Raw genomic sequence first — 4,342 nt, 5'->3', positions numbered from 1 at the left:
TTTGCACTGTTTTTTTTTTTTTTCCTTTAAAATAAAACAGAAAGAAAAACTCTATCTGATCTGTACTGTGCCCCAGTCGCACGGGCTGGACCCTCACCTCGCCCGCTGTTCAGCCAGAGGGCCTGGGAGCCAGGGCAAGGGGCTTCTCATCTGGAGTCTCCGTTTCTCCACTAGGGAAAGGGGACAGACTTCAGGGGTCTCAGAGGCAGGAGAGACCATTCCAGCCCCTCTGACTGTCCCCAGAGTCCCACAAACAGGACAGCAGTCAGGAGACAAAGCCATAAGCTCCACACTGGAGGAGGCCCTCCTGAGCATCTGAGAGTGGAATCCCCCCTACAGCCCCATGTCCCCAGAGATGTCTGAGCCCTCCCTGAGCCCCCTTCCCACCCTCTAGTCAGAAGACCCAACTCAAGCCAGATGCAGTGGTGCACACCCAGCCAGGGGGTGGGCCTCAGGGAAATGCTGAGGCAGGAGGATCACAAGTTTAAGACCAGCCCGGGCAACTTAGGGAGACCCTTATTCAAAATAAAGAGTAAAAAGGACTGGGGACATGCTAGTTCAGTGGTAGAGCGCCCATCCACACCCCTTAAATCTCCAGGACTATAAAAAAAAAAAATCACTGGGCAAAGTGGCGCATGCCTGTGATCCCAGCAGCTTAGGAGGCTGAGGCAGGAGGATCGTGAGTTCAAAGCCAGCACCAGCAGTTTGTCAAGACCCTAAGCAAACTCAGTGAGAGCCTGTCTTTAAATATAATATAAAAAGGGGGCTTGGAGGGGCTGGGGTTGTGGCTCAGTGATAGAGCACTTGTCTAGCATGTGTGAGGCACTGGGTTTGGTTCTCAGCACCATATATAAATAAAGAAATAAAAGTCCATTGACAACTAATAAAAATTTTAAAAATTGAATAAGGTAGGGCACTGCGGATGTGGCTCAGTGGTAAAGCGCCCCTGGGTTCAATCCCTGGTACCAAAAAAAAAAAAGAAGAGAATTAAAATCATCATACTGGGCTGATATTAGCTCAGTTGGTAGACTGCTTGCACAAGGCCCTGTGTTTGATCCCCAGCACCACTAAAAAAAATTTAAAATAAATAATGTCATCATACTACAGTGACACATGCATACCCATGTTTATAGTAGCACAGTTCACAATGGCCAAACTATGGAACCAGTCTAGGTGCCCATCAACAGATGAACGGATAAAGAAAATGTGGTATAGATACACAATGGGGTTTATTCAGCCATAAAGAAAGTGTCATTTGCAGGAAAAGGGATGGAACTTTAGACCCTTATGTGAAGTGAAATAAGCCAAACTCAGAAGGTCAAGGGTCATGAGTCTCCTCTCCTATGTGGAAGCTAGAGAGGAAAAAGGAAAAGAAAGGTGGGGTGGAGATCTCATGAAAATCAAAGGACCATCAGAAGAGGAAAGGGACCATGGGATGGGAGAAGGGGAAGAAGCGGGGACGTGCTGGGGAGTGATATTGCCCAAATTATACTGCTCCGGGGCTGGGGATGTGGCTCAAGCGGTAGCGCGCTCGACTGGCATGCGTGCGGCCCGGGTTCGATCCTCAGCACCACATACAAACAAAGATGTTGTGTCCGCCGAAAACTAAAAAATAAATATTAAAAAAAAAAAAATTATACTGCTCCACTGTGTGCCTGCATAGACATGTCACAACAAACCCGTCACATGTACAACTATAATGCACCAGTAAAAATACGCAAAGAGAAAAAAAATTTAAAAGGCTGGGGATGTAACTCAGTGGTAAAGCATCCCTGAGTTCAATCCCCAGTAGAAGAAGATGGAGGAGGAGGAGGAGGAGACAATGACCAAGACAGCGCACAGGAGAGTGCCATGTGGAGACAGCAGTGCCACAACTGCATGTCAGTGGGAACATTGGAAAGAAGACTTTCAAAAAAAAAAGAAACTAGCCTTGCTGGACATGCTGCAATCTCAGCAACTCAGGAGGCTGAGGCAGGAGGATCACAGGTTCAAGCCCAGCCTGGGCAATTTAGCAAGGCCCTGTCTCAAAATTTAAAAAAAAAAATTAAAAGGGCTGGGGATGTGATTCAGTGGTTAAGCACCCCTGGGTTTAATCCTTGATGCCAAAATAATAATAATAATTAAGAATAAGTAAAACAAGCCAGGCTCAGTGGCCCACGCCTGTAATCCCAGCAGGTCTGAAGCCTGAAGCAGGAGGATTGCAAGTTCAGAGCCAGCCTCAGCAACTCAGTGAGACCCTACCTCTAAATAAAACATAAAAAAGGGCTAGGGGTGTGGCTCAGTGTTTAAGCAGTCCTGGGTTCAATCCCAGATACCAAATAAATAAATTAATTAAATAAAAAGGGCTGGGTATGTGGCTGAGTGGTAAAGTGCCCCTGGGTTCAATCCCGGTACCAGAAAAGCCCAGCTAGCCTTGGACTGAGAGAGACTTGCCCTCGTGGAAGTTGCCCCAGCGGGGGGGGGGGGGGGGGGGGGGGGGCTGGGTGTGGGACCTGGGACTGACAGATAAGGAAGGGGCCAGTTACTGGCAGAACCAGTCTGAGGACAAGTGGGAAGGAGAGAAGGGGGAGGCAGCAGTTAAACACACCCCGCCATTGGAGAATTCTGGGATGGGGGAGGGGTGCCTCTGCTCCTCCTCCCCCCAGAACCTTCAACTGTCAAGTAGTCACATACCAGGAAAGCCACCAGCATGCTGTACTCCACAGGTAGGCACTAATGGGGCCTTTGCCACACGCCGCCGGTCCCTCTTGTAAACTAGAGCCTCCCTCCAGAAATGGAAATGTGGCCTCCTTCAGACCCAGTGCTCCCTAAGGAAGAGAGCTGGGCCTCTTCCTCAGACTGTTTGGGAAACAACAGGCTCCTGATGGTCAGACCAATTGGCAGGAACACTTCCTCCTTCAGCCCACTGAGGGGACAGCAGAGGGGCCCTCCACCCCACCATCACGGCTGCCTGGGGAAGGCATCTGCATAAGAGAGGCTCAAGGAGGCCACTAGAGAAATCAACCTTAGGAAACAGAGAATCTCCCCCAAGCCTAGAAAAGCAGGTCTGGGAACGTGGAAGGAGCAGGCCCACCTGGAGCAAGCCTGGGTGGGGTGGAGGGGTCCTGGGAGAGTGGGCTGAGACAGAAGGAGGTGGAACTGGCAGAGCCTAGTCCCATGGTGTGGGGTGCCCTGAGGGCAGCCGGCCAGCAAAGGGGCTCAGTGCTGCCCCCCAAGGGTGGGAGGAGAGAAGCTGTGTCACTCTGAGGCCATGGGGCCCTAGACCCAGCTTCCCAGCTTCTGAGCCCTCAGCATCTACCTGTCCCTGTAAGTTGAGGCCTAGCGGGAAACTCCCAAATCCAACTGCAGGCTCTGCAGAAGAAGAAAAGCACAGGATTCTGAGTCTTTCTCCATCCTGATTTTTTTTTTTTTTCAAGAGGGTCTTGCTATGTTGCCCAGTCTGGTCTTGAACTCCTGGACTCAAGTGATCCTCAGCCTCAGCCTCCCAAATAGCTGGGACTACAGGTGTGCACCAATGCACCTGATTCTTAAGAAACTTTCCTTAGTGGGGGACCAGGAGGCTCCAGGGACCCCCAAAAGGGACCCTGTAGAGACCTATGTGCTATGATCGGGAACCTGCTCATCCTCACACCAACTCTGGCTTCCCTAGTCTGAGCCCAGGTCTTTTTGATCCCCAGTCCAGGCGTCAGCACAGGGACAGTGCTGGGTAAGAGCCTGAGTGTTCCAGGGGATTCCAGTGCTGCTCCAGGATGTGCTTGTGAAGGGGCTCCCCAATGGAATGGGGAGTCCAAGAATGAGCCACATCCCCATGTATCCCTTCACAGCCTTGTTATTAGACCCTTCCTATGGGAGACACTAAGAAGCATAAATTTCTTCCTTCCAGAACTGCTTAGAGAAATCATTCAAAACACTTATTGATCACCTACTATGTGCAAAATACAGAAGCAAACAAAATGGACCAAAATTCCCTGCTCTCTCATGATCTTCCTTCATGAGGGACACAAGGATAAACAAAATATGTAGTATGCCAGACACTAGCAGGACAGGGGGTGAGAGCCAGCAAGAGAGAGAAAACGCAGACCAAAAACCACTAGAGCCAGTGCAGTGTCACACGCCTGTAATGCCAGCAATGTGGGAGGCTGGGGCAGGAGGATCAAAAGTTTGAGGCCAGCCTCAGCAATTTAGCAAGACCCTCAACAACTTGGTGAGACCCTTTCTCAAAATAAAAAATAAAAAGGCCAAAGAGGTAGCTCTGGGTTCAATGCCCAGTACAAAAACAAACAAGCAAACAAACAGTACTTCGCAAAGCAAGGCAATGGTTCATTCATTCATTGAAAGCATT

This window comes from Marmota flaviventris, chromosome 6, assembly GCF_047511675.1.
Source record: "Marmota flaviventris isolate mMarFla1 chromosome 6, mMarFla1.hap1, whole genome shotgun sequence".
Classification (NCBI taxonomy): Eukaryota; Metazoa; Chordata; class Mammalia; order Rodentia; family Sciuridae; genus Marmota; species Marmota flaviventris.
The sequence above is the reverse complement of the archived record's forward strand: the minus strand, read 5'-3'. Positions refer to the sequence as shown.